Genomic DNA, 19,439 nt, shown 5'->3' with positions numbered 1-19,439 from the left:
TTATATATATGTGTGTGTATATATAAAAATATCTTTATATGTGATGTTTTCTTCTATTCCAGTGGTCTTGTATCCATTATGGAAGCTTTATAGCATATTTTAATAGTAACAGGCTAGTTACCCTCATTGCCCTTCCTGTAAAAAATTTCCTTGCCTGTTTGTTTATTTTCCATATTGACCATTAGAATAATCTTTCGTTCAAAACATTTTTAAAATTGTCATCCCATTACATTATAAATTTTTTTAGTCTTCTTCCTTTATGAATATTTTAAAGTTTCTCATCAAAGACCTTAGTTTTTCTTCATTAAGCTTATTTGTATATCTTTCCTCTTATAAATAGGTTATTTTCTTCTATTATAATTTTATATCTTTTCTGCTGGTTGCTGTTGGTGTTGGTGAATTGAATGGCTGATTCTTTATGGATTTTGACCAACAAAATAATCCTTCTATGTGGTTTAAACTATTCTATTTGAAACCTAATCATGTATGCTTATTAATATTTTATCCTGGACTCTGTCATTTTCATATACAATAAATTTTGTTGATCATCTTGGGTTTTACAGATATGTAATCATATCATCTAGAAATAGTAAGACAGCCTTGTCCAAATTTTATGATATTAGTTTCTTTTTTGTATCAAACTATTTTGGCCAGTAACTTAAGTATTGTTTTAAATACTAATGTGATAGAGGTTACCTTTATCTTGTCTCACATTTTGCTAGGGAATATTTTTAGTGGTTCTGAGCGGAGATAAATATATTTTGTCAGGTTAAGAAGATATCTATAAATTCTTATATGTTGAGTATATTTATAATTAATATCGATATTATGACATTTCTCCTTAGTCTTGTTGATATGATAAATTATATTAATAGCTTATTTAATTTGAACAGTCTTTATATTTGGAATAAAAATCTCTTGAAAATGATATATTACTTCTGCAAAGATCTGCCAAATTCTGTTTGCAAATATTTTATGACTGATATCTCATTGTAATTTATAAATGATTTGGATCTGTAGTGGTTTTATATGGTACTTGGTAGCTTTGGGTAACTGTGTAATGCTGGCTTTAAAAAAAATAGTATTTTCTTTATAATGTAAGGTCTAGGCGAGGTTACATAGTTTTGAAATGATCTAGTAGTTAAGGACTTTGTTTCCCATGTAAAAGCACCTAGGCATACCACTTTTGTGGTGAGATTTCATTTTACCAACATTATTTCTTATGCGGGAATTGCCATGTTGAGGGTTTTATTGTAAATGTAGTTTCCATTTTTCTAAATGTTTTTTCATTTGATCCAAGTTTTATTTGTTTAAAAAGACTGGGGGCTCAATCCCAGGACCCTGAGATCATGACCTGACCCCAAGGCAGATCCTTAACGGACTGAGCCCCCTTGGTAGCCCTTGGTCCATGTTTTTTTTTTTTTTTTCTTCAAGATTTTATTTATTTATTCATGAGAGACACAGGCAGAGGGAGAAGCAGGCCCCATACAGGGAGCCTGACGTGGGACTCGATTCCGGGACTCCAGGATTACATCCTGGGCGGAGGGCAGCGCTAAACCACTAAACCACCCTGGATGTCCCCAAGTTTAATTTTTTAATAAAGAATTTTTTTTAATTTTCTTACTTCTTCCTTTTTATTCCATGTTTTAAAATTGTATGTATTCTATATTCTTTCGTTCATAACTAGGTTGGCTAGTAGTTTGTTCACAATATGGTTCTTTTAAAACTAGCTTTTAGCTTTTATGTTTTCAAGTTTATAAATAATTTCTTCTTTAATCTTTAGTAATTATTCCCTATTTTTCCCCATGGCTTAATTAGTGCCTTGTCTTTTTTTAACATTTTCAATCGAACAATTTGTTGTAATTCCTTTTTTTATGGACATAAAATTTATAGCTTTGATTTTTTTAATACAGCTTTAGTTATATTCTATAGGTTTAAATATAGAATGTCCTTATTTAAACATCTTCTAGATTTTATAACATTTTAGTTTGATTTGCTTCTTTACTAGAAAATTAAGGAAGAATTTATTAATTTTTATTTGGTAGGATATTTTGGTTTTCTGATTTTGATATTAAAATTTCTAGTTTTCAGTTTCTTTAATCAGATGATAAATTCTGGACAATATATTTTGGGATTTTTGGGGTTTTGTGGGTTTCTTGTAGTGGATTTTCTGGCCGTGTTTATTATTTTATGAGAATGTAAGGAGCATCTTTTTACATGTAGAGTTAAAGATATTTCAGTGAGACCTAGCACATTTGTTGTTTCTTTGCTGTGTTTACTTTTGATTATTATTTTCATCAGTATTATTTACCCACTGACTTTCTGTGCTAACAAAATGGATTGTTTCTTCACACTAGAGGTCTTCTAATGTTCTTTACTTCCATAGTTTTCTAATACTTGTTATTCTTAGTGTATAAATATTCCAAACTACTATAACTTTTTTTGACATAAATTCAACTTTTTTTCTAAATTTATTGAGGAATATCTGACAAATATAACTATATATTTAAGGTACAATGATGATGATTTGATATATCTGTATGATTGATTACCAGGATCAGAGTAATTAACACATCCATTATCTCATATAGTAAACTTTTTTTTTTCTGTGATGTGAACACTTAAGATCTATTCTCAGCAACATTCAGGTATACCGTATTAACTGTAGTCACCATGCTGTACATTAGATCCCAGAATTTATTCCTCTTATATTTGAAAATGTGTACCATTGAACCAAGTCTCTCTATTTTTCCCTCCAACCACCATCCTATTCTATGTTTCTATGACCTTGGCTTTTTATTTTTTTATTTTTTTAGATTTAACATATAAGTGATATCATACAGTATTTGTCTTTTTCTGTATAGCTTATTTCACTTAGCATAATGCCCATGGGGTTGCAAGTGGCAGGATTTCCTTTTTTTTTTAATGACTGGATAATATTTCATTGTATAAATGCCCTAATATCTTTATCCATTTCTCTGAAGGACATTTAAGTTTGTTTCCATTTCTTGACTATTGTGAATAACGTTGCAATGAACATGGGAATGGAGATATTTCTGAAATAGTTTTTTAATTTCCTTTGACTATGTTCACAGGAGTGGGATTGCTGGATACTAAGATAGTTTTAATTTTTTGAAGAAATTTCATGCTGTTTTTCATAATGGTTGTACCAATTAACATCACCACCAATCATATATAAAGATTCCTTTCATCCATATTGTTGTCTTCTCTTGACTTTTTAAGAATAGACATCTTAACAGGTTTGTATTGGCATCAAATTGTTTTCATTTGCATTTCCCTGATATTAATGATATTGAGAACCTTTTCATATACCTGTTGGCCATCTGTATGTTTCCTTTGGAAAAATACCTATTTGGGTCCTTTGCCCAACTCTTTAATTGCGTTATTTGCTTTCTTGCTATTGAATTGTATAAGTTCTTTATGAAATTTGGATTTTAACCACCAAGTCAGATATGACATGCAAATATTTTTCCTATTCCATATATTGCCTTTTCATTTTATTAATAGTTTCTTTTGCTGTGCAGAAGCTCCTGAGTTTGATATACTCACTTATTTTAGCTTTTGTTGCCCTTGCTTTTGTCTTATTCAAAAAATTATTTGTAAGACCAATGTCAAGGATCATTTTTTCTATGATTTCTTTTAAGAATTTTGTGGTTTTAGGTCTTATGTTCAAGTCACCCATCTATCTTGAGTTAATTTTTGCCCGTGCTGTAAGAGTCCAGTTTTATTCTTTGACTTTTGAATAACCAAATTTCCCAACACAATCTATTGAGAGACTATTATTTACCCATTGTGTATTCTCAGTAACCTTGTCAAAAATTAGTTCACTGTATATATGTGAGTTTATTTTGTTCTTCTTGTCTATGTGCCTGTTTTTATGCCAGTACAATAGTGTTTTTGATTTCTATACTTCATAATACAGAAGTGTGATGCCTCCAGCTTTGTTCTTTTTTTCTTAAAATTGCTTTGGTTATTCAGAGTCTTTTTTTGTTCCTTATAAATTTTAGGGTAGTTTTTTCCATTTCTGTGAAAACTAAAACTGGAAGTTTGATAGGGATTGCATTAAGTATGTAGATTACTTTGGATAGTATAGATGTCTTCACAGAATTCTTCTAATCCAGGAACCACAGTATATCTTTCCTTTTATTTGTGTCTTCTTTAATTTCATTCAGTGTCTTATAGTCTTCAGTATACAGGTTTTTCATCTCCTTGGTTAATTTATTCCTAAATATTTTATTGGTTTTGATGTAATTGTAAATGAGATAGCTTTTTAATTTCTCTTTTAGGTGGTTGTTAGTGTATAGAAATGCAACTGATTTTTATACGTTGATTTTGAATGCTGTAACTTTACTGAATTCATTTATTCTAACAGTTTTCTAAGGGCATGTTTAATAATTTCTATATATAATATGTCATTTGCACACAAAGATAATTTTATTCTTTCCTTCTGATTTGGGGGCTTTTGTTTTGCTTGCCAATTGTTTTTTATTTATTTATTTATGAGAGAGAGAGAGAGGCAGAGACACAGGTAGAGGGGGAAGCAGGCTCCATTCAGGAAGCCCCATACAGGACTCGGTCCTGGGTCTCCAGGATCAGGTCCTGGGCCAAAGGTGGCGCTAAACTGCTGAGCCACCCAGGTTGCCCCAGTATGTTGTCATATAATTGTTGATAGTAGTCTTTTAAAATCTTTGTATTTCCTAATAGCAATGATTTCTATATCATATTTTTATGATATTGTAATGCCTCCTTTTTCTAGTTTTATTTGAGTCTTCTCTTTTTCTTGGTAAGTATAGGTAACCATTTGCCAATTTTATCCTTTCAAAATATCAACTCTGTTTAATTGATCTTTTTTATTGCTTTTAATCTCCAATTTATTTCCACTCTAGTCTTTATTTCCTTCCTTCTACTAACTGTGGAGTTAGTTTGTTCCTTTTTTTCTAATTCCTTGAGGTAATTAAGTTACCTGTTTATTGCTATGAACATTCCTCTAAGAACTACTTTTACTGCATCCCATAAACTTGATGTTTTATCATTTTCATTTGTCTTAAGGTTTTTTTCCTTTGCTCTCCTCTTTAATCCATTTATTGTTCAGTAGCACATTTAATTGCTATGTATTTATTTGTAAGTTTTCCAATTTTCTTCTTATAATTGACTCCTAGTATAAGATGTTGAAAAAAATGCTTCTTATGATTTCAGTTTTCTTACATTTGTTAAGACTTGTTTTGTGGCCTAACATATGATCTACACTGGAGAATGTGCCATATGCACTTGAAAAAGAATGTGTATTATTTTTTATTAAGTTTTAAAATTTAATTTCAGGATATAGTGACTCAACAATTCTCTAGATCGTTACTCAATGATCATAAGTGTACTCTTAATTCTTTTCACCTGTTTAACCCATCCCCTGCACACACACACACCTCCCCTCTGATATGCTTTATTTTAAAAGAGTACCCTCAGTTAAAGTTATTTTTTTCAACAGGAACATTTTTTACTTGAAGAATACTTGATATATATATATCAAGTATACACATACACAAACACACACATATAAAACAATCCATCCGAGAAAAGTAAAATATGCATTTTCTTCAAATACACACAGAAGAATTCCCTGGTTAAATCACATAAAAAGATACAACAAATACTACAAATTTAATAAGACTGAAATCATACTAAGTATACTTTTCTGACTACAATTGTGCAAAACTAAAGATCAACAATAAAACAAATCTGGAAAATCTACAATGTAAATATTAAATATTTAATGCACAAATATCATACAACACACTATTGCATAAGTAGTGGGCCAAATAAATCAAATGGCAAATCAAAATATGTTTCAAAACAAAATAAAAAGAGAATGTTTTTTGGTGGAATGCTCTATAAATGTCTCAGTCCATCTGGTCTAGTGTGTGGTCAAGCTTCAATGTTTCCATGTTATTTTCCTGTCTGGATGATCTATCCATTGATTAAATAGAAATATTGAAGTTCCCGGCTATTTTTGTTACTCAAGTCTATTTCTCCACTTACTTTCCATATTAGGTTCTTCTGTGTTGGGGGCGTAAATATTTATAAATATTAAATACTCTTGTTGGATGGACACCTTTATCATTATATAATTTCCTTATTTGTCTCTTATTATAGTACTTGTCTTTATGTCTAATTTGTCTGATATAATTACTCCAGTTTTCCTTTGGTTTCCATTTGCAATGAACACATTTTTCAATTCTTTCACTTTCAGTCTTTGTGTGCTTACATCTGAAGTGAAACTCTTGTAGGCAGGAAATATTTGGTGTTTTTAATCCTTTCAGCCATCCTATTTATTTTAATTGGGTATGATAAATATGGACTTACTACAATTATATTTATTATTTTCCAGTTGTTTTATAATATCTTTCTTCCTCTTTTTCTTGTGTTCTTCTAATTTGTTGATTTTCTTAGTTGATAAACTTAGATTTTTGTATGTTTTGTGTATTTACTATATATTTTTGCTTTGTGGTTACCATGAGAACTACACAGACCACCTTAGAGTTATAACAGTGTATTTTAAGCTGTTAATAATTTATATTTAAATGCATTCTAACGATACATTTTTATTCTCCCATTTAGGTTTTATATCAATTTACATTTTGCTTGTGTATCCATTAATAACTTGTTGTGGTTACAGTTACTTTTACTATCTTTGTCTTTAAACCTTTATATTGATTTGTAAGTGATTAACCTATCCCCCAGGCTGTCATTAGACCATTCTAAATTAACTATGTATTTGGCTTTATCAGTGAGGTTTATACTTTTATGTTTCCCTCTACTGATTAGTGCTGATTTCAGTTTCAGAAGTCTCTTTATCATTTCCTGTAACGTTAGTCTAATGGTGATGAACTCCGTTAGCTTCTCCTTATTTGCTTATTTTACCCCTTTATTGTGATTGACAACTTTTTCCAGTAGTTTGGTTTTTTTTTTTTTTTTTCCTTTCAGCACTTTGAGTATATTGTGCCACTCTCTTCTGGACTAAAAATTTCTGCTAAAGAAAATCTGTCAAGTTGTTTTTCTCTTGCTGATTTTAAGATTCTCTGTTTGTGCTCAACTTTTGACATTTTAATTATAATGTATCTTGGTCTTTAGATTTATCTTATTTGAAATACTATGGGCTTCCTGGACCTGATACCTGTTTTTCTTCTGCAGGTTAGGAAAGTGTTTAGCAATTATTTCTTCAAATAAGCTTTATGACCCTTTTCCTCTCCTCCTTCTTGGATCCCTATAATGTGATTATTGGTCCATCTGATGTTGTGATCTCCTTTAAGTTCTTTAAGGTATCTTCACTCATTTTCATTCTTTTTTCTTCTTCAATTTTTTTTTCTTTTTTCTTTGGATTATTCCACTGTCCTGTCTTCAAGTTCACTGATCATTTCTAGTCTACTCTTAAAACCTTCGTTGAATTTCTCAGTTTTTATATCCTTCATCTCTGTGATTTCTGTTGGATACTTCCTTGTATTTTCTCTTTGTTGAAATTCTCATTTTGTTTATGCATTGTTCTCCTGATCTTGGTGAGCATTTTTATAACCATTATTTTGAACTATTTTTTTCAGGGAATCACTTACCTTCATTTCATCAGTGTTTTGTTGTTGTTGTTTTCATCCTAGGGTTTTATCTAATTTTTTCATTTGGAATATAACTGTTTTTTCATTTTCATTGACTCTCTGTACATTAAACATTCACCTTTCTTGGTCTTAAATTTGTAGCCCTCTATAGATGAACCTTATTGTTGAATTCTGTCCTTGCTCTTGGCTTTCTCTCAAGTCTGTGATTTTCCAAGCAACTTTTTTACTCTTGGTGGTTTCCATAGTTCAGTGTGTGCCAAAATATCTCAATGCAGCAAGGGTGAGCATCTCAGCATCTAAATGCAGGCTGATTGTAATTTAGCACCAGCTTTTGAAGGATGCAAATATACCTCTTTCAGGGGAAGACTGGGAGATTAGCATTCTTTCTGCCCATCTGCTCTGGGCTCTGGGGGAGGCAGGGAGGGAGCCAGTTAAGAACTGTTTCTTGGTTTGCTACTGTCTCACCGAATACAAACATGAGTCCTGTTGGCCACTGGGCACAAAAACTGGGTGACAGACATGTGAGCAAACTCCTTTCACACATGGAGATACATGCAATCTGAGGTGGGGCAGAGGGAGAGAACAAAATTGGTAAAAGCTGTCCCTCCCAGTTTCTGGGGGAAGACTATAGTCAGTGCCTAGATATGTGTTAAATGAGAAGCCTGTTCCTGAGTCTGAAGCTTTTAAGATTTGCAAATAGGCTTCTTCCATGAAAAATCTTAAGAGTTTCATTGTGCTGTTTCTGTGCTTTACACTAAAATGATAGCCAATTAAGAATAGTTTCTCTATTTGATACACTCCTGTGGGATCCATGAATACACCCCCCCTGGCCACTAGAGCCAGGTGATCAAGCAAGACATCCTCTGGTGGTCCTAGTAAAAGCCAGGATACCACGAGGTGCATATGATCCTTTCTAGGAGGTAATGGCCATCTGGAGTGTGGCAGAGTCAAAGTATAAAGTGTGCATGTTGGCCTCCACTCTCTCTGCAAGATGTGTTTTATTTTTTAATGTGTTTTAAATTATAAGCATGTTCCTCAGGTTGCAGCTTTTAAGATCAGCAAAGAGGTTTCCTTCAAGGAAAGAGTGGGTATTTGCTGCCTCTCATTGAACCCTGGGGAAAAGCCAAGATGATTCCTTATGAGCCTTTTAAAAGTCTCTCTCTTCCTTTCCCTCCCCTTCTCACCCCCCACGTCCAGGCCCTCCCCTTCCTTCTTTTCTTTTTTTCCTTTAATTCCAATATAATTAACATAGAGTATTAAATTAGTTCCAGGTGTACAATATAGTAATTCAACAATTCTATACATTACTCAGCGCTCATTATGATAAATGTACTCTTAATCCACTTCACCTTTATTACCCATCTCTCTAATCACCTCTCCTCTGTCACCCATCAATTTGGTTTCCATATTTGAGAGTCTGGTTTTTGTCTATTTTTCCCCCTCATTGTTCATTTATTTCCCAAATTTCATATATGAGTGAAATCATATGGTATTTCTCTTCCTCTGATTTATTTCACTTAATGTTATATTCTCTAGATCCATCCATTTTGCTGAAAATGGCAAGATTTTTTACAACTACATAATATTCCATTATTCCATATATAGTGTGTGTGTGTGTGTGTATATAGCTTTTTATTTTGATGTAGTCACAATTGTTCATTTCTGCTTTTGTTTCCCTTGCTTTGGGGAACCTGTCTAGAAAAATGTTGCTATGGCCATACATACATACATACATACATACATACATACATATCATTTATTTAGTCACTCATCAGTCAGTGAATATTTGGTCTGCTTCCATAATTTGGCTATTGTAAATAATGCTGCTATAAACTTGGGGGTGCATGTATCCCTTTGGCTTAGTACTTTGGCATTCTTTGGGTAAATACTCAATAGTACAAGTGGTGGATTGTAGGATAGTTCCATTAACTTTGAGGAAACTCCATACGGTTTTCCACAGTGTTTGCACCAGTTTGCATTCTCACAAAACATGCAAGAGGGTTCCTTTTCCTCCACATCCTCACCAACACCTGTTGTTTTTCGTGTTTTTTATTTTAGCCATTTTGAAAGGTGTGAGGTGATATGCCATTGTGATTCTGATTTGTGATTTTGATGATTAGTGATGATGAGTATCTTTTCATGTATCTATTGGCCATCTGGATGTCTTCTTTGGATAAATATCTATTCCAGTCTTCTCATTTTTAAATTGGATTGTTTTTGGGGTGTTGAGTTTTGTAAGTTTCTTTATATATTTTGGACATTAACCCTTAATCATATATGTTACTTGCAAACACCTTCTCCTATTCAGTAGGTTGCTTTTTAGACTTGTTTATTGTTTCCCTTGCTATGCAGAACCTTTTTATTTTGATGTAGTCACAATAGTTCATTTCTACTTTTGTTTCTCTTGCTTTAGGGAACCTGCCTAGAAAAATGTTGCTATGGCCAAGGTCAGAAAAATTACTGCCTCTGCTACTTGTAGGATTTTTATGGTTTCAGGTCTCACATTTAGGATTTATTTTTGTGTATGGTGTAAGTAAGTGGTCTAGTCTCATTCTTTTGCATGAAAATGTCCAGTTTTCCTAACACCATTTGTTGAACAGACTATTTTTTCTCTATTGGATATTCTTTGCTGTTTTGTTGATGATTAATTAGCCATATAACTGTGGGTTTATTTATGGATTTTCTATTCTGTTAATCTATTTTTGTGCCAGTACCTTACTGTTTTGATTACAAATTTGTAATATGAATTGAGGTCCAGAATCATGATGCCTCCAGCTTTGCTCTTCTTTTCAAAGATTGGTTTTTCTATTTGAGTTTGTTTTTGTGGTTCTATACAAATTTTAGCATTGTTTGTTCTGGTTCTGTTAAAATTGCTGTTGTTATTGTGATAGGGATTGCATTAAATCTGTAGATTCCTTTGGGTAGTATAGACATTTTGGTAATATTTGTCCTTTTAATCCATGAGCATGGAATATCTTTCCATTTCTTTCTATTGTCTTCAATTTCTTTCATCAATGCTTTATAATTTTCAGAGTGCAGATCTTTTACCTCCACGGGTAAGTTTATTCTTAGGTATTTTATTATTTTTGGTGCAATTATAAATGGAGTGGTCTTCTCTTTCTACTGTTTCATTATTAGGATATAGAAATGCAACAGATTTCTATGTATTTTGTATTCTGTGAATGTCCTGAATTCATTTATCAATTCTAGTAGTTTTTTGGTGAGGTCTTTAGGGTCTTTTTTTAAATAGTATCACATCATCTGCAAAGAGTGAAAATTTATTTCTTAGGAACTTGGGAGACTTTTATTCATTTAAATTTTCTTCTTGCTGTGGCTAGAATTCCGTACTATGTTAAGTAAAAGTGGTAAGAGTGGACATCCTGGTCTTGTTCCTGACCATAGGAGAAAAGTTCTCAGTATATTTTCATGACTGATATGATGTCAGCTGTGGATTTTTCATATATAACCTCTATTATGTTGAGGAACATTCCCTCTAAACCTCCTTTGTTGAGGGTTTTTATCATGTGTGGATTTGTAGAATATTTTTTCTTCATCTATGAAATAATCATACAAATTTTATCCTTTCTTTTGTTGATGTGACATATTGATTTGTGAGTATTAAACCACCCTGCACCCCAGGAAAAAATTCCACTTAGTTGTGATGAACGATTTTTTAATATATTGTTGGATTTGGTTTGCTTATATTTTGTTGAGTATTTTTGCATCTATGTTCATCAGAGATATTGGCTGGTAGTTCTTTTTTGCAGTGTGTTTATTTTTGATATCAGAGTAATGCTGGTCTCATAGAATGAATTTGGAAGTTTTCGTTTCTTTTCTATGTTTTGGAGTGGCTGGAGAATAGGTATTAACTCTTTAAATGTTTGGTAGATTTCACCTGTGAATACATCTAGTCCTGGACTTCTATTTGTTGGGAGTGTTCTGATTACTGATTCAATATCATTGCTGATAATTGGTCTGTTCAAATTCTTTAGTTCTTGTTAGTTCAGTTTTGGGAAATTACATGTTTCTAGGAATTTATCCATTTCTTCTAGGTTGTCCACTTTTATTAGCTTGTGATTTTTACAATATTCTCTTACAACACTCTATTTCTATGGTGTCAGTTATTTCTCCTCTGTCATTTCTGATTTTGATTCCTCTTTTTTTTTTTTTTTTTGATAGGTCTGACTAAAGTTTCCAATTTTATTGATCTTTTTGAAGAACCACCTTCTGGTTTCACTTATTTGTTCCAAAGTGTTTTTAGCCTATATTTCATGTATTTCTGCTCTGGTCTTATTTCCTTCCTCCTACTGGTTTTGGGTTTTGTTTGTTCATTTTCTAGCTCACTTAGGTGTAAAGTTTGATTGTTCATTTGAGATTTTTCTTGCTTTTTGAGGTAGGCCTCTGTTGCTATAAAGTTCCCCCTTAACACAACCTTTCCTGCATCCCAAAGATTTTGGACCATTGCGTTTTAATTTTCACGTGTCTTCATATATTTTTTTTTTTATTTCTTCTTTGAGTCCTTGATTGACCCATTCGTTGTCTACTAGCATGCTATTTTACCTCCATGCAATTGTGTTCTTTTCAGATTTTTTCTTGGGTTGATTTCTAATTTCATATTGCTATTGGGAAAGATGCATGATATGACTTCAATCTTTTTGAATTTGATGAGACTTGTTTTGTGGCCTAACATGTGATCCACTTTGGAGAATTTTGAAAAGAATCTATATTTTTTCTTTTTAGGATAAATGTTCTGCATAGATCCATCTGGCCCAATATGTCATTCAAAGCTACAGTTTTGTCATTGATTTTCTGGATAATCTATCTATTGATGGAAGTGGGGTGTTAAAGTCTCCTACTCTTACTATATTACTCTCAATTACTTTATGTTTGTTAATAGGTGCTTTATGTATTTGGGTATTCCCATGTTGAGTAATGAATATTTACAATTGCTATATGTTCTTGGTGGGTTTTTTACTTTAGGATTATGTAGGGTATGTAGGTCTCTTGTTACAGTCTTTGTTTTAAAGTCTCTTTTGTCTGATACAAGTATCTTTACCCTGGCTTTCTTTTCACTTCCATTTACATGATAAATGCTTTTTGATCCCTTCACCCTTAATCTTCATGTATTGTTAGGTCTGCAAGAAGTCTCTTGTACATGGTATATAGGTGGGTCTTACTTTTTAAATCCATTCTGACACCCTGTCTTTTTTTTTTTTAATTAACTTTTATTGGTGTTTAATTTACCAACATACAGAAAAACACCCAGTGCTCATCCCGTCAAGTGTCCACCTCAGTGCCCGTCACCCATTCCCCTCCAACACCCGCCCTCCTCCCCTTCCACCACCCCTAGTTCGTTTCCCCGAGTTAGGAGTCTTTATGTTCTGTCTCCCTTCCTGATATTTCCCAACATTTCTTTTCCCTTCCTTTATATTCCCTTTCACTATTATTCATATTCCCCAAATGAATGAGAACATACACTGTTTGTCCTTCTCCGATTGACTTATTTCACTCAGCATAATACCCTCCAGTTCCATCCACGTTGAAGCAAATGGTGGGTATTTGTCGTTTCTAATTGCTGAGTAATATTCCATTGTATACACCCTGTCTTTTGATTGGAGTGTTTAGTGTATTTACATTCAAAGTAATTATTTATATATATGTATTTACTGATATTTTCTTATTTTTTATGGTTGTTTTTATAGTTTTCTGTTTCTTGCTTTTTCTCTCATGGTTTGCTTGCTTTCTTTAGGATATACTGAAATTCCTTTCTGTTTATTTTTTTCATATGTATTGTCAGTTTTTGTTTTGTGGTTACCATTATGTTTATATACATATATATATACATATATAGCAGTCCATGTTAAGTCGGTGGTTGCTTAAGTTTGAACCTACTCTTCACATCTTTGTCATCCATGTTTCAGGTATATGGTGTCATACTCTAGATTTTTTTTTATTTTATGCATCCCTGGACTGATTTGTATAGATATATTTAATTTTACTACTTTTGTGCTTCCTCCTTTTCTTCCTCCTTTCCACTCAAAGTCTCTTTAACATTCCTTGTACAGCTGGTTTAGCAATCATGAATTCCTTCAAGTATTATTTAGGAAAGTCTATCTGTCCTATTCTGAGTGATAGCTTTGTTGGATATTGTTCTTAGCTGTTTTTTTCCCCCCTTCCCTTTCTGCAGTTTGAATATATCATGCCACTCACTCTGGCCTGCCAAGTTTCTGCTGAAAAATCATCTGGTAGCTTTATAGTATTCCCCTTGTATGTAACTGTTCTTTTATTTTTCTCTTGCTGCTTTTAAAATTTTCTCTTTATTGCAACTTTTTTGGCATTTTAACTAGTATGTGTATTGTTGTGGACCAGTCTGGGATAATTTTGTGGGGGTCTCTCTCTGCCTCCTGGATGTGGATTTCTGTTTTCTTCCCCAGATTCAGGAAATTTTCAGCTATTATTTATTCAAATAAATTTTCTGCCTTTCTTCTTTCTACTCTTTCTGGGATCCATATAATGCAAATGTTACCACATATCATGGTGTCACTGAATTCCCAAAGTCTATTTTCATTTTTACCATATTTTTTCTCACTCCTGTTCAACTCAATTGCTTTCCATGACCTTGTCTTTCAGAACATTGATCCTTTCTTCTGCTTTCTCTATTATTTATTCCATCTAATGTGCTTTTAATTTCAGTTATTAAGTTCTTCATCTCTGGTTCTTATTTATGTTTTCTATCTCTTTGTTGAGGGTCTCACTGAGGTCTTTCATTTTTTCTCAAGTATAGTGAGTATCTTTATGACCATTGCTTTTAAATACTCTAGCAGGCATATTGCTTATCTCTGTTTTATTTAGCTCTCTTGATATGATTTTGCCATGTTCTTTCATTTGGGGTATATTCTCCTGTCTCCTTGCTTTGTCTAATGCTCTGAGGCTGAGTTACATGTGCCTTCAGTCCAGTCGTATGCAGTGACTCTTTGCCTGTTTTGGGTAGGGTTCAGTCCCTGTGTTGTTAGTAGACCAGTCTGGGATCTCATTGGGCTTGAAGTGAGTCAGATGAGGTACTTGCCAGAGATGCAGTTGCACCAAAATGTAGGGCACTTTTCCTGTGTTGTTCCCTGAAAAGCTTTCATTGGTGGGAGAAGCCTCCTATTAGACCAGATATCTGCTTCCAGCCCACTGCTTGGGTCATAGTTGGTTCATATGTGGTTATCTTTTCCCTTCCCTAGGTCAGGAGTCACTTTAGAGTGCCAGACTCACCCTGTCATGGTTGCTTGAACACTGCTAGACTTGTGGCACTGCTTGGATGGACTCTGGCCAAGGAGTATTTGTAGGGGCACTTCCACAGGAAAAATCAAGGGCACCCAGTGTTAGAAAGGTTGTTCAGGTCTGCTATAGGAGGGGACTTGGAGCTGCTTTAGGAAACTTTTGTAGGGCTGGAGGGGATGAATTTGCAACAGAGTAAGGGGGCAAGAGGAGTGGTGCCAGTGAGGTCCACTTTGGAAGGTGACCTGTAACCACTCAAACTAACCCCACTGGGTTGGAAGGAGCAAATTAGCATAAGTGTGCAGGATTGGGTTCTGCTGTTATCAAACTAAGTAAAGAGTATTGGCATTGAACTGGTTTTTGCAGGTGTCCGTGTATCTTGGCCAATGGACAGGGATGGGAAATAACACTAGCCAGATCCTTTGTTCCTGGAGAAGTCTCTCGGCAATCTCTTTCAGCACATGCTCTGAGATTAGTTAACAAATATCCCTCCTGTATACCTCAGGTATTTTTCAAACTACTGCATGTATGCTTTACTTCTGAGGGCTGTTTATTATGTTGTCTCTTTAAGGGTGGGGACTCAGTTTCCTCTTGTCCTCTTGGCTCTCCCAGAGCTAAGCTTGCTAGTTTCTAAAGTTCCAGGTGTTAAGCCCAGCTGAATATAAGAACTCACAAAATTAGGTCTGGTTTTCAAGCCAAACATTATGAGGGTTTGTTTTCCTTGTTGGGTTCCCCATGCCTGGTGTGCCTGGTGTGAAGGTCTGTTTCTCTCCACCCTCTGCATCCATGGAATTCCTCTTCATAAGGACAGTCCCTTAAGTTCCTTTAGCTCCTGACAGCATCTCAGCCCTTCCTACTCCCTTGATCTAGCCTCTTTTGTACATTTATGGTGTCTGTTCCACCCATCTTTGGGTAGTTTTCTGGGTTATTTACAGTGATGTGAGTGCTATGTAAATGTATCCATGGGATGAGGTGAGCTTAGGATTCTCCAACTCCACCATCTCCCTAAAAGGTGTTTCTTAGTTCACTGTAATATTATGGTTTCATGGACACAATCCACATCAGCTTTCAGAGTTAGATGTTTTGAGGTTCATCTCTCAAGTGGGAGCCTTAAAAACTGGAGAACCAGATGGTGGGATCCAAATCTTTTATTGCTCAAGAAGAAGTTGGGAGTTATATATTTCCTCCTGAGTGTGTGTCTCAGCCTCTTCTAACCATTTCAATATGGGTTTCTCTTATTCATTTGATGTATAGCAGAGGCTCAGCTAGTTTGGATTTCTTTCAGAGGTAATTGTTCCTTACGTAGCGACAGATTCAGTGTGTTTGGAGGAGGTGATTTAAGGAGCCTCCAATATTGCCATGTTGAAGTGGAACCCACTTATCTTCCTTCTCATTTTCTCTTCTCTGACTGGATAATATCAAAAAAGCTATCTTCAGTTTTGGAGATTCTTTCCTTTGCCTCATAAAGCCTGCTGTTAAAGTTCTGTATTATGTTTTTAATTTCATTTATTGTATGCTTCATATCCAGAATTTTTTAAATGATTTCTGTTTATTAAACTTCTCATCTTGTTCATGCATTGTTTTCCTGTTTATTGAGTTGTCTTTATTATCTTGAATTTCACTGAATTTCCTTAAAATAAATATTTTGAATTCTTCTTTCAGGCAATTACCGGATTGCCATTTTTTTTTTTTTTTTGGTGTTTAGTTACTAAAAATTGTTTTGCTTGGTAGTATATTTCCCCGTTTTCATTTCATGTTTCTAATAGTTTTGCATTGATGTCTGTACATTTGAGGATGTGTTACTTCTTGTCTTTTCAGACTGTCTTCAGACCTACCTAAAGGTGGCTGTGAGGGCGCCAGTCATGTGAAGTGCAGCATCTTGATTCCTAGAAGGACAGTTGGTAAGTCTGTGTATTGTTACTTGAGGTAACATCAGCAAGATGTTAAGATCACAGATCTTCTGGGGTCAAGAATGTGAAAGTCCTGTGGGTAGCACTGCTGGCTACTACTATCGAAGGTCCTCAGAAGTTAAGGCTTCTGGTATCTTGTTCTCCCTTTTTCCTTTGGGAGAAAGTCTGGCCAATGGAATTACTTTTGGGACCTAAAGATATGGCATCCTTGCACTCACATTAGAAGAATGTGAAGAAGAAGAAACACAGTAGAAACAGGATCCAATTAGACACACACAGAGAATACCAAAGCTTCTCAGTTTTGGAGCACAGATCCACTACTGCCAGTATCTTAAGTGTGAGAGTGTACAGATCTCCTGTGGAACTAGGTTCTGTCTATGGGGCTCAATGCAGTGACTGAGGCCCTGGGGACAAAAAGAACAGAAATATTAGATCTGAGATGACAGGGTGCAGCAGTGGCACACCCTGGGGATAGTGGGTTAAAGTCTGAACTCTTGCCCCAGGAGACAGGGCACAGAGAAGGAGCAATGCAGCCTGGTGATGGTGGAAGGAAGCCTTGACTTAGGACCAAGCATGGGATGTAGAGCAGTGGAAGTTTAGCCTGGTAACAACCTATGAAAGTGAAAATTTGGGACCTGGGGTTGAGTGCAGAATAGCAACATCAGCAGCTGTCATCTCATGGATAGTTACCTGCTAGTGGAGTGGAGCACAGTAGCAACTAGGGCACCTGGGAGCAGGTCTCATGTAGCCACAGCTCCATCCAGGGAAGAGACATACCAACAAAGACTCTGTAGCACTGTCAGCTGGGTTCATTGTTGATAAAGACTGTGGGGTTCCTCAGTAGCAAAGGTTTCAAGTGCCCATGGCCCTGAGGCTTGCTGGGGATTCTACTGGTCTCCTTCTCCCATAAGGTAAAATCCCTCTGAGAGGATCCTTCTTAGAATTGAGCTGTTCTGGCCTAGGGAATGGATGACACATGTAAAATGTTTCCTATGCTTTTCTATGTGGCCATTTTCAGGTTTGAGATTCAAAAAATTACTGTTGATGCTTGCTTTTAGTCCAAAGTTTTTTCAGAGCTATTTTCATCAGTTTTTGGTTGGTTGTTTATTGTATTTATGGGGAAGACAAGTGTTGGGACCTCCTAGCCCTCCATCTGCTCAAAATTTACTCCGTTTTATAGATTCCTGACCCCTTCTTTGTTTAAATAGCATTATAATATATTGCACTTATTTTTTTAATCTCTGAGCCACTTAGTTTGATAGATATTTTACAGAATTGGATTTTGATTTTTTAAATCTCCAAAGGGAAATCTCTCTCTCATCTCCCTCCCCAACCTCTCCCCCAATTTTAAAGAGTTCTGTTGAGTTCATTTATAGTTTTATTTGTATTAGTTCTGAAATACTTTTACAAATATACATTTTCTCTATTTTAAGATTTTTATGACATAGAAATATTAATTTTTTTTTCAAAGGTTAGAAAAAAGATTGGTAGCCAAGAGAAAGACATCCTTCCCTTTATCTGGTGAGTATTTACTGAATATAAATTATGTGCCCAGTACTCTTTACTGAACAAATGTGGAAAAATCCTTTTGTGGAGGAGCTCACGTTTTCTTAGTAGGGCTAATATTAAACCTAGTGAATAAATAAACTATGTAGTTAGCTTGTGGATAATATATGGTATGAAACACAAATAGATTATAGTAAGAGAAAATCTTGAAGATTTTTTTTTTTGATTTTTTTTTTTTGTTTTTTTTTTTTTTTTTTTTTTTTTTTTTTTTGAAGATTATTTGAATGAATGAGTTAGGGTTTCAGTTTTAAATAGGAGGGTCCAGGTAGACTTCATTGAAAAGATGACATTTGCACAAAAATGTGAATGGGATGAGAAGTTAGCTGTATAGCTATTAAGGGAAGGGCATTCCAAGCAGAGGGATTCTTCTGAAGAAGGCAAGTGAAGATGGGTAAAAATATAGATGGAACTTTGAGGTGGAATGTGCATACCCAGTTTTATTAGAAGAATGGAATATGAACATATCATTTGAGGATGAGTTGAAGACATATGCAGGTTGGCAAAATATGGGAGAGTCATTGTGGGAAAAGCAAAGAGTACAAACTAGAGAGGAGTAAGAGTTTTGTCCAGGAACCACTAGGCTGACAAGAGAATGGATGTTATTCATTTTCAGTAGAGTCATTCAGGGAAAATAGGCAATTTTCTGTGAAATGCTGTTTGGACTAGATGTGGTTGTTGTTTGTTCATGCTATATGCCAGCCTTTTTAAGGCTGCTTTATATATTTCAATACTATTGCAAAAATTATTAATTTTAAGTATGAGGTTTTTTGGACTCAAACAGAATAAACTATACAATGTTAAAATGTAGCCAACATCCAAGCTATCATTAGAAGATGGGATTGCTTTGGAGAAGGAATAAACAACAACAAAAATACATACTGGTTAATCTTTAGGTGATGGTTTTATTTTATAAGGTAAAAACTCAAAAGAGCCATTCTGATGAAAAGTGATAATTTATACCCACTAGGCACAAAGGCAAGTGTGCCAACAGGTACTGGACCTGGAAATAGGGGACAGGCAAGGAGTAGAAGCAAGTCATTTCTTTTTCAGTTGTTTTTATCATTAGGGTTTCAGATTT

Source organism: Vulpes lagopus, chromosome 23, assembly GCF_018345385.1.
Source record: "Vulpes lagopus strain Blue_001 chromosome 23, ASM1834538v1, whole genome shotgun sequence".
NCBI lineage: Eukaryota > Metazoa > Chordata > Mammalia > Carnivora > Canidae > Vulpes > Vulpes lagopus.
The sequence above is the reverse complement of the archived record's forward strand: the minus strand, read 5'-3'. Positions refer to the sequence as shown.